This window comes from Malus domestica, chromosome 17 (genome assembly GCF_042453785.1).
Source record: "Malus domestica chromosome 17, GDT2T_hap1".
NCBI lineage: Eukaryota > Viridiplantae > Streptophyta > Magnoliopsida > Rosales > Rosaceae > Malus > Malus domestica.
In genome coordinates, this window is record NC_091677.1 from 12367405 (window position 1) to 12379648 (window position 12244).

The window sequence follows — 12244 nt, forward strand, 5'->3', positions numbered from 1 at the left end:
TGCTGATCCTTGTGAAACCTTTTCAAGTATGAGCATCATTACTTTTGATTAGGAATTTTGTCTCGGATGCCCGGCTTTCGGCCTGATTTCGTTGGTTTCGTTGGTGCGTATCCTGTGCTGCATGTAATCTGCATCTGCAGATGAGTATATCAGGTGCAATACTTCACTCAATTTTGCGGGAGTCAAGTTCATGCTTTCCTATCTTGTGAGATTTCCCGGCAACTAAGTGGAGCAATGCAGTGAACATTTGCACTCAACGTCTTGAGTTCGATTTTCTGCCTTCCCCGATGTCATTTGATCGAATGACAACTACATATATGATGAGTCGATGACCAAGGCCTCCTCAGGGAGAAAAATGAATCATGTCATGTACCTCCCAAATGAAAATGGATTAGAATCACAATTTTGCTAGGGTTACACTCGATAGTAACTAATAAGATTTCTTCAGCTACCCTTCCCATAAACTAGAGACTACTTATCTCCAAATTATACTATGAAAATCAGACAATGTATTAAGACATAAAACATGCCTAAATTCTCACAAGGACAAATCAAGATACAAATCAAAGCCAAATCCATCCAAAGGCAAGCTTTGAGAAGTCTATAAATACAAGGTTCTCAGACAAGCATAAGGGTCGACAATTTCTACATTCAAGGCCGAAATTCTCACAAAAGGAGAACCTCTGCCAAATCTTTGAAGACTAATACGCTGTCAAAGCTCTATTCGAAGAACGTACAACCAAAGACGAAGGTTTTTTTCAACCAAAGGCAAAGCATTCCCTTGAAGAATCAATAAGCACTTGTGCCAATTCCTTCAAGATTTTGTTACAAGCTCAAAACTTGTAATGACGTTCGATGCAAGATCAAGTCGCCAAGACCCTTGAATTAACGAAATTCTATATCAACACTCCCTTTGCCGCAGCCCTAAACCTAAGGTGAAGACTATCCACGCATTGTTTCAAGCTCAAAACTTGAAGCAATCGTTCAATCATTCGTTCGAGATCAAGTCATCACGACCCTTGGATCAACAACCTACGCATCTACATCAAATTTGAAGACTGAAAAAGAGGAAAGTTGTAAACAGAGATTGTAACCCTACAAACTCATTAATACAAATCTACTTTGTACATGTGTTCTCATTTCTTTCGTTACAGAATTTTCATGTTTACAGTATCAAACTGTGATTTATCTTGAACAGTAATTCCTTAAAAGTAAATAATCAAGTTTTAACCTACACCAAAACATCCCCTTGGTTTTTTTTTTTTTTTTTTTGGCTGAAGCTTGAGGTATTCCACTCTCTAAAGAATAGGGGTAATTCCAATGATGCCCATAAAGGATAAAGGTATATTAGTCTACCTCACACCACAGTCAAATGACATACGTCCTTCCGAAACTTTCAATAAGAGAATTACCGATGTTTTTGTCTACTTCGTGACTCAAATCAGGTACCAAAAGCAAACCTGACTTGAAATTCTACCGCATTTCTATTGTACCATTTTGCTGTGGGTCCCCTCACTTGTAATGACGATGGGTTTGGTGGCAGTAACACAAGTATAACTAAACCACGTGTTGTGAAAACCATGGATGTAGTTGGAGGTGGTAGTTGGCAGATGGAAACCATACATAAGTGGAAGTGGAAACACAAGTACAGACATTTGCTTTATCTCTCTACCAGACCAGTTACTTGGGTTGCTATCAACAACTCCATTGTTAACGTAAGTTGTCCTTCGTTGTTTGATCAACTGTTTCTGTTCCAGCTTCCATACTAGGATTATTCATAAACATTTGGAACTAATTAGCTGGGATTACACAATCCATCTTTTCCTTTCTTTCTGATAAATTTGTTTCTGCAGTTTGTTAGATTATAACCCACCAGTTAACCATTCGTTGAAATGGCACAAGAATTTGTAAATACAGATGAGGTAAATCTTCTTATGCATTTCTAATTGAATGAATCAACCGAGCGCAGTGACGTTTTAAGATTCATACAGCCGACCCTATTTAGTGGATAAGGCTTTGCTGCTGTTGTTGTTGTTTGTACTTCTGCTGAAATTACTGCCTGTGAATTACTTGATGGGTGTTTGCGTGAGTGATGTTTAAGATTGTTGTTGGAGAACAAATAGAGCATGTGAGGTTGATCACTTTGAACAGGCCTCGTCAGTTGAATGTCATCTCTTCAAAAGTGGTATGCTCAATCCATTTTGCGTCTATTTGTTGTTTCATTCGAGTTCTTGATATCATTTCCTTTTCGTTCGTAATTTAATTGTTTTTACTTCAATAGGTTTCTTTGCTAGCTGAACACTTGGAAAAGTGGGAAAAAGATGACAATGCTGAGCTTGTAATTATCAAGGTTAGTTCCAATGATCCTGAAATCTCGAACCGCCATTGGTGCTCTTGGTTTAAAACACCAATATACAAACATAGCCATGTAGGTACTAGGCTTAGCCACTTGACACACTCTGCTGTTCTTGTGTAGGGATCAGGTGGAGCTTTTTCAGCAGGCGGGGACTTGAAAATGTTTTATGACAGCACAAAATCAAGTAAACGCTCGCTTTTGCGAAAATCTTTTTGAGTTCCCAGCGTATATTGAAATTAGAAAATGAAATTGCTCATATTCTCTTTTGGCAGAGGATTCCTGCCTTGAAGTTGTTTCCAGAATGTATTTATTCCAAGTTTATGTCATTGTTGAAGGTATCACAGAAGAAATCGTGTTAATTAGGTGGCTCTGGTTCACGGAATTTCAATGGGTGTGGAGGCGCATCTTTGATGGTTGGTCCCAATGAAGTTCTCAGTAGTCACTGAAAAAACTGAGTAACATCTCTATCCTCGGTGTTCACCGGCTTGATATTTACTTCTGCAAGTGAAAATCAAAATTTTCTGTGGTATATTTCGTGATAGGTTTTTGCCACTCCGAAAGCTAGCATTGGCTTTCATACTGATTGTGGTTTCTCATATATGCTTTTCCATCTTCCCGGGCATCTCGGTAAGCATGCTGATAAAAAGGAAAAGAAGTTTCCACGATTTTTCTGAGACTGATTGATATCATGTGGAGTGTTAAGGAAGATATCTAAGATTAATTATAGTAAATATTGTAAATCTGTAATTAGTTATTTGCTTCCTATTATAGTTTGGTTTCCTTGATTGTAGGCATTAGATTAGGATCAGGAATGTATCTGTTTCCTATATATTTTGTAACCCTAGCATTCGGTGAATACTAGTGAAAAGCATTCTGCTATATCACGTTTTTATATGGTACCAGAGTGATCGATCTGGGCAAACCACGACAGAAATCTAAACCCTAGCAACCATAGCCATGGGTGACAAACCAGACAAGTCAACCTCTTCAGGCATGACTTTACATCAAAAGTGGGAAAACCCTAACCATCCACTTTTTCTTCACCACTCGGATCAGCCTGGCGCCATCCTTGTTCCGCAGCCACTCGTGGAAGACAACTATGGCACATGGGTGCAATCCATGACCATGGCCTTGATGGTCAAAAACAAGTTAGGGCTGGTCGATGGAACAATCACAAAGCCAACTGATGCGCAGGTTGAAGAATTACAGCAATGGAACCGATGTAATAATCTGGTGAAAACATGGTTGCTCGGTTCCATGTCAAAAGACATCTCAGGAAGTGTCATACACTGCAAGGACGCGCGGCAGATGTGGCTTGACCTGCAAGAAAGGTTTTCTCATGTGAATATCGTTCAACTGTTTCACATAGAAAACGAAATTCATAATTGTGTGCAAACCAACATGACGGTGAGTTCCTATTTCACCAAACTCAAAAGCCTTTGGGATGAACGTGATGCCTTATGTTCAATCCCGACGTGCCATTGCGAAGCAAGGAATGAAATAACATCATATGTGGAGACTCAGAAAACAATGAAGTTCCTCATGGGTTTAAGTGACTCATATGCTACGGTTCGTAGCAACACCCTCTTGCTGGATCCATTGCCAACTGTTAACAAAGCTTATGCGCTTGTTCTTCGTCATGAGAAACAAGTTGAGGTGTCAAACGGAAAGAGCAGCACCATGCAACCTGAGGCTGCCGCGTTTTCAGTGAAAGGTGTGGGTCGAGAACCTGAGACAGAAGATGGTGGTCAGCGATGCTCCAAATGCAACAAGACCAATCATAGCACCAAGAATTGTCGTGCTCATCTCAAGTGTACATTTTGTGGTTGGAAGGGACACACTTTCGACTTTTGCCGCAAACGAAAGGCAGCGGCTGAAACTGACCAAAGTCGGCCTTCCAAGGGCAACCAGGTCACGGGTCGTGACAAGAAGGACACAATGCCCAACTTTCCCTTTTCTCCGGAGGACTGCAAGCAGATTCTTCAGCTTTTGAACAAGAGCAAATCCTCTTTCGCCAATCAAGTGGGTAATTCTTCCAATCATGAAGACCTTTCAGGTAAAGCATTTTCCTTCATGCGTAATGGAAAGCAAACCATTTGGATTTTGGACAGTGGTGCCACAGACCACATCGTATACAGTCCTGAGTTCCTCACGTCCTCAAAACGTGTTGAAAATCATAGTGTTGAATTACCAAATGGTTCCCTTGCTACCGTAACCCATGTCGGCCAAGTGGTGTTCTCTCCCAACCTTATCCTTGACAATGTTTTATGTGTACCCTTGTTTAGGTTAAATTTGATATCTATTAGCAAATTAGCCTATGATTCCCTCTACATCACCATTTTTCTCAAACAATTTTGTGTCATACAGGACCTACGTTCGAGGAAGATGATTGGGACGGGAATTGAACGAGAGGGACTCTACTATCTCGAACCACCAAGGAAGGGATCCTGCAACACCATATCCACCATGAGCTCTTCTTTTTGGCACCAACGCCTTGGGCACCCATCATCTAAAGTGTCTTCGTTACTTCCATTTGTGCACAATAAAACGTGTGATTCTCATCAATGTTTAATTTGTCCCTTGGCTAAACAAACCAGATTGTCTTTTCCCTTGAGTTCTATATCTACTCATTCATGTTTTGAATTAATACATATTGATATTTGGGGTGGTTATAAAGTTCCTTCCCTCTCAGGCGCAAAATATTTCCTCACCATTGTAGATGATTACACACGGTGCACCTGGGTTTACTTGATGAAACACAAATCTGACACACAAGCTATCCTTGTTCAATTCATACACATGGTTGAGAATCAATTCAACACAACAGTTAAGGTGATTCGAAGTGATAATGGTCCCGAGTTCAAACTTGTCTCTTTTTACGAACTCAAAGGGATCCTACACCAAACCAGTTGTGTCAACACACCACAACAAAATGGTGTTGCTAAACGCAAACACAGACACCTGTTAAATGTTGCACGAGCACTTCTTTTTCAAGCCAACCTGCCTAAACAATTTTGGGGGGATGCCATTCTCACTTCGGCCTATCTTATTAACCGTACACCCACACCTCTTCTTCAAGGGAAAACACCATATCACAAGTTGTTTAACACAGCACCAAATTACATGCATTTACGTGTTTTTGGCTGCTTATGTTTTGCATCAACCCATGCACAAAAACCCTCTAAATTTGATCCTCGTGCACGACGATGTATTTTTCTTGGGTACCCCCATGGTCAAAAGGGTTACCGATTGTTTGATCTCACACTTAAACAGATTTTCGTGTCCCGGGATGTCACCTTTTTCGAAGATCATTTTCCCTATCAATTACCTCCTACTTCCGCTGCTTCTTCTACCACTCCCACTCCGCCTCCCATAGAACCTTACTCGCCATCTTTTGATACATCACCTCCCCTCTTCCCTCCACCTCCCATAGAACCTTCTCCTGACATAGGCTCTTCTCCACCTGTTGAAACCCCCTCGCCTCCCTCACCTGCACCATCCTCCTCACCTCCACCTTCCCCCCCCGCTGCTCACTTCCCCACTGCACCACCGCCACCTCGTCGTGGCACACGTCCTACAAAACCCTCCTCTTTCTTGCAGGATTTCCACGTCGAGACCTCTCTCCCGTCCCGACTTGCTCCTTCCTCGAATCTGGTTCAGGTCTCAGGTACAGCTCACCCTTTATCTCATTACCTATCTTACAATCGCCTTTCTCCCATGCATAAACATTTTATCACTAACGTTACCACCATCCGAGAGCCTACCACTTACCTGCAGGCTGTCCAACATCCACAATGGCGTGACGCCATGCAACACGAAATTGCTGCTCTTCAGGCCAACCATACTTGGTCTCTCGTTCATCTTCCTCCTCGCAAAAGGGCGATTGGGTGCAAATGGGTGTACAAGGTTAAGCTTAAACCTGATGGGACCATCGAGCGTTACAAAGCCAGGTTGGTTGCCAAGGGCTATAGCCAAATCGAAGGGGTTGACTACCGTGAAACTTTTGCTCCGGTTGCCAAGTTAACCACTGTCCGTGTGCTCCTTAGTGTTGCGGCTGTGCGTCAGTGGCATTTGCACCAACTCGATGTCAACAACGCCTTCTTGCATGGTGATCTTGATGAGGAAGTGTACATGCACTTACCTCCTGGCTTCGGTCGAAAGGGGGAGACTCGTGTATGCAAGCTACACAAATCCTTATATGGTTTAAAGCAAGCCTCCAGACAATGGTTCATTAAACTTTCCAATGCTCTCAAGGCTGCTGGATTTCATCAATCGTGGTCTGATTATTCTTTGTTCGTCCGAAGTCAGCACGGTAACTTCATTGCTTTGTTGGTATATGTTGATGATGTAATTTTGGCAGGAAATAATCTGCAAGAAATTGAAGCAACGAAAAAGTTCCTCTCGCAACAATTCAAATTGAAGGACTTGGGACAACTTAAATATTTCTTGGGGATAGAGGTTGCACGGTCTAACAATGGCATCACCTTATGTCAACGAAAGTATGCATTGGATATATTAGATGATGCAGGATTTTTGGGTGCTAAACCTTCACGATTTCCTGTGGAGCCCAATGTTTCTCTCACACAGGCAGAAGGAGAACTTCTGGTTGATGCTTCATCCTATAGAAGGCTTGTGGGTAGGTTGATCTACCTGACTATAACGAGGCCGGACTTAGCTTACGCTGTGCATATGTTAAGTCAGTTTATGGAAAAGCCTAGACAACCACATCTTGAAGCAGCACACAAAGTTCTCAAATACATCAAGAGTGCACCAGGACAAGGCATATTTTTGCCATCTAAGGGATCCTTACAGTTAAGGGCATTTTGTGACGCTGACTGGGCTAGATGCAAAGACACAAGAAGATCGATAACAGGCTATTGTGTTCAACTTGGTCAAGCACCGATATCCTGGAAAACAAAGAAGCAAACCACTGTCTCCCGTTCTAGTGCAGAAGCCGAGTACCGTTCCATGGCAGCCACATGTTGTGAGATCACATGGTTAAAGAACATTTTGAGGGACTTAAAGGTGAGTCATTCACAACCAATCATGTTGTTCTGTGATAACCAAGCAGCCATATACATTGCTTCGAACCCGGTGTTTCATGAACGGACAAAGCATATAGAGATTGACTGTCATTTAGTGAGAGAAAAGGTTCAAGAAGGACTGATTCGTACGGCATACATACGCACAAATGACCAACCAGCAGACATCTTCACCAAGCCGTTGGGTTCCACACAGTTTGAAACATTGCTCAGCAAGTTGGGTGTCATTAACATACACTCCAACTTGAGGGGGAGTGTTAAGGAAGATATCTAAGATTAATTATAGTAAATATTGTAAATCTGTAATTAGTTATTTGCTTCCTATTATAGTTTGGTTTCCTTGATTGTAGGCATTAGATTAGGATCAGGAATGTATCTGTTTCCTATATATTTTGTAACCCTAGCATTCGGTGAATACTAGTGAAAAGCATTCTGCTATATCACGTTTTTATATGGAGAATGCAGGGGAGTTCTTGGCCTTAACAGGAGCAAGGCTGAATGGTAAGGAATTGGTTGCAGCAGGACTAGCAACCCATTTTGTCCCTCTTGAGGTAATTTTCTCACGCTTCACTATAATTTTCTTCCACCGTAAACCAAAGCATTGGTTCACAAGATTTTCCGTAACAACCTAGAAGACTGCATTGTAGTCTTTGTTTTGTGAGCGTTGTTATAGATCTGCTGAGAAAACTCTTAAATAGTTTTTATACGAAACTGAAATTTGTTATTAAACTGTGTTTTTGCATCAGAAAATCTCTGTTCTAGAGAAGCGTTTGATAAGCTTAAACTCCGGAAATGAGAATGCAGTCAAAGCTGCGATTGAAGAATTTTCTGTGGAAGTCAAAGCCCCTGATGAAGAAAGTGTTTTAAACAAGTAATAAATCTTAGTTGCTGATGTTTATTGCTAATTCCACTTCGATCCTTGGAATCAACACACAAATCTCCGTAGGTGACATCATTAAGCTTTCCTTACCTTTTTCAGGAAGTCGGTAATTGATGGGTGCTTCTCCAAAGATACAGTGGCCGAGATTATACAATCGTTTGTAAGTTACTTTTTCTCGTTTCATCAGAAAAATGCAGATTCCAGTATTTTCTCGGGCATAAATTCTACAAATATGTCTTTACTTTTCAGGAAGCAGAAGCAAACAAAGAAGGAAATGGATGGATAGGTCCAGTTCTTAAGGGCTTAAAGAGGTCATCACCTACAGGATTGAGAATAACTCTAAGATCGGTACAGTTTCTTACAGTTTGATAATGCATATTGGGTTTTGAGTCCTACTGCTTAGTAGGATGGTTTTGTGTCATTTCTAGTTAATGGAAGCCCGAAAAGTATTCTCGTGACTTGAACATCCGTGGGAATGGAACCCCTTCACAATTCCTTGTGCCTTGGATCGATACATTTCATGTTTAAGTTGCCACTTGACCTATTATTCTTCAGAATCGCGAAGGCAGGAAGCAAACGTTGTCTGAATCTCTGAAGAAGGAATTTAGACTCACAATCAATATATTAAGATCCACAATTTCTGAGGATGTTTATGAGGTAATTGTTGTATAATGATATTACTAACTAGAACATGTAACTATGGTCATTCCCATGCGGAAAATTCCATCTCACTCTGTTGGAGCGAAATTTCCTATGGGAAGAAATACCTCCATAGATTTGTTGACTGCAATCCTCATGTTTGCCGAATCTCTCGTAAGAGGTGTCCCCGAATAGTCTTTCTCCGTAGCTTGTCTGGGTGGGGTACCTGAAAGAGATACTCTGACGCTCAAGTCAGTTGATTGATTTTCTATTCTCTGGTTTCTCTCGGGCCCTAATTGCGTACCCTACTCCTTGGCTCCTTTCCATATTTATAGGACTACATGTTTGGGGAACAAGTACCACAACCTGTCTTCCTCTCCCTCTTCCTTAGTGGTCCTCCGTAGTGGAGGTAGTTATCTAGACACGAACTACATGCTTGGGAAACAAGTACCACGACTTGTCTTCCTCTCCCCCTTCCTTAGTGGTCCTCCGTAGTGGAGGTAGTTATCTAGACACGGACTACATGCTTGAGAAAAAAGTACCACGACTTGTCTTCCTCTCCCTCTTCCTTAGTGGTCCTTCGTAGCGGAGGTAGTTATCTAGACACGTTTCCCTTCTCTTACGTCTGTATATTTCTTGTGGGCTTTCCTCACAGTTTATCTTGCACAACATCATCTCTTTGGATGATTGGTATTGGCCCATGAGTCGAAACCGAATTTTATCCTCCCACAATGCCCTTTTTTTCCCTTTTTTATGTATGCAAAATAGGGAAAAACTGAGTTTTTCGATCGCATGAGGCCTTGGAACTATTTTCTTTAAGCCAGGCTAAAACTTCAAGCACTTATTTCTAAAGCCCAATTAGTGGAAGCCACTTTTTCTAAGGCCTAATTTACTACAGCCTTTGCCTAACTCTCGAATGCTCTGACATCTTCGCAAAATTTGGGAACTATCATCTTAGCATAATTTATGAGTGTAAACTGACACCTAAATCATAATTCACGAAAGTTGGTTGTTGCGTAACTTGCAATAGTTAGCTGACTCCTTCGTATAATTTATAGACATCACAGCTTAATTTACAAACTTGGAACACCTTCGCATAGTTTACGAATGTGGACTATCTTCGCATGACTTATGAAAGTGGACTGACTCTTTCCGTAACTTTACGAACGTGGACTATATTCGCATGACTTACGAAAGTGGACTGACTCTTCACATGACTTACGAAAGTGAACTGACTCTTTCCGTAACTTTACGAATGTGGACTATCTTCGCATGACTTACGAAAGTGGACTGACTCTTTTCGTAACCTGCGAAAGTCAACTGACTCCTTCGCATAATTTACAAACATCACATCATAATTTATGAACTTAGAACACCTTCGCATAATTTACGAATGTGGAACTTACGAATGTGAAACACTTTCACACAGTTTACGAACATGGTGAACTGACGCATAATTTACGAAAGTGGGCTGACACATTCACATGGTTTACAAAAGTTGACTGACACCTTTGCATAACTTACGAAAGTGGACTGACAAAGTTATCTCTGCACACCTAGTTCCTACTCTGTACGTCTAGACTGCATACTTGCACCTATGTTGGTTTAGGTTTATATATATATATATATGCACATTCTTACCGACATTGACACACCTGCCTTTCTATTTTTTTCTTTTTATACTCACACACACACACATACACACACAACATATATGTGGATATCTCTGCGTACTGACATGTGAATCTCTGCAAACACTTTTCATATATTTATATATATCTCTATGCACACACATATATACATATTTATGTGTCATTACCTTGGGTTCAACGTGTTTCAGAATTTCATGCCCAGTTAAATTCTGTCATCATGTACGCTTTTCCACCTTTGAACATGTGCTCCAGAATAAGCTCTCTTCTTTCGCTCTTGTCAAATCGTCGTCTCTCGTCACCTAGATTGTGACTACACACTGAAATACACATGAGAAAAGAATATTTTCCTTACATGTCTTGTCCACTCCATCAGGATGTCTACAGCCCCCGTCCCCTTAATCAGAGTTTCATCCATCCTCCATAGGGATAAAGATTTACGTCCAAACTCCTCATGCACTCTCTTTTTATAAATTAAGTTTCTCCTTTCCCCGCTTTTCTTCACTTCCTTCGCTCAGTTCTTCACCAAGCGTGTGATTTCTCGTTTCAAAGTGGCCTCTTGGCTTACAAGTAATTTTTCCATTTCAAACTCCTCCTGTGGGAATATTTCAAACATTCCACTTACATTTACGAGTCCAAATTCCTCTTTTTATCTCCTCAAATCAATTTTGGTTAGCAAGTCTCCCATCTTGTTCCGCATGTCGAGACGTACACATTGGTCTAAATATGGTGGTACTCCACCACACTTTGAAATCGTCAAGGCTCGGGACCAACGTTACTTTCGAGATGACGTGCACCTCAGCCCACTTCTTGTTGGAGCCGACATGTATTCGAGTTCCGGTATCCCAGCCTCTACTGTTTTGTCTACAGACCACTTAGGGGCCATTAGTTTCCCGTTCAATCCCATGATTCATCTCATCTTATTCTTCACAAATACTCACCCTATGTAACTAAACCTAAACTCTCACTTGGTTATGTCAACCTTCCCGGCATTGGGCCTGAAGTTAGGGGTATCCTTAGGTTTTAGAGATTTCCTCTATCTCTTCGACTGGATTACCATTAAGGGTGACACTAGTTTCTTTAATTTTAAACCTAGATATCGTAAGAAATTCTTGTCACTGGATCCCTCAAGAGCCAAAGATTGGAAGAACCGCCCTCTTTTGATTTCCAGGAATTGGAAGGCTCCCAAGTTGTCTCAACTATCTATTCCTTCTACTTTTGGTCCTAAACCTGGTATATAAATTTACTTTTGCTATCAGCTTTTCCATAAATATGTAAACATAACTTACCACAAGCTTCTTTCGTAGCTTTATCGGATGGTCCAAAACAGATAATCTTCAAAGGTAAAAAATGTTGGCTAAAGAGGTTTGTAACGAGGAAGATATGAAGCTCTAGAGAAGTTACTAACACTCTTACCCAAATCACCTATCTCCACAAGTCTATCATTTACTTCCCATATTGTTTGGTCGACCGGTTGTTACCCCCAAACCCCTTACTTAGATCTATCTTCGTTCTTGATATTGAGCTTCAGTTCAACGTAGACTCTCCTGTACTTGTGATCAATTCCCAAATTGAGGGCTCAGAAGAAAGAGACAAAAAAGAAGAAAACAAAGAGACAAGGCAAACGGACACGGACTTCGACTCGAATTATTCTCCTACTATGGCTTCACCACCTTCT

At 41.1% G+C, this 12244-nt stretch overlaps 1 pseudogene; it reads left to right on the top strand.

Annotated features, from left to right (window-relative positions):
* The first annotated feature begins 1582 nt into the window (after positions 1–1582).
* Positions 1583–9068, top strand: LOC103405158 (3-hydroxyisobutyryl-CoA hydrolase-like protein 5; annotated as a pseudogene).
* Positions 9069–12244: the final 3176 nt, after the last annotated feature.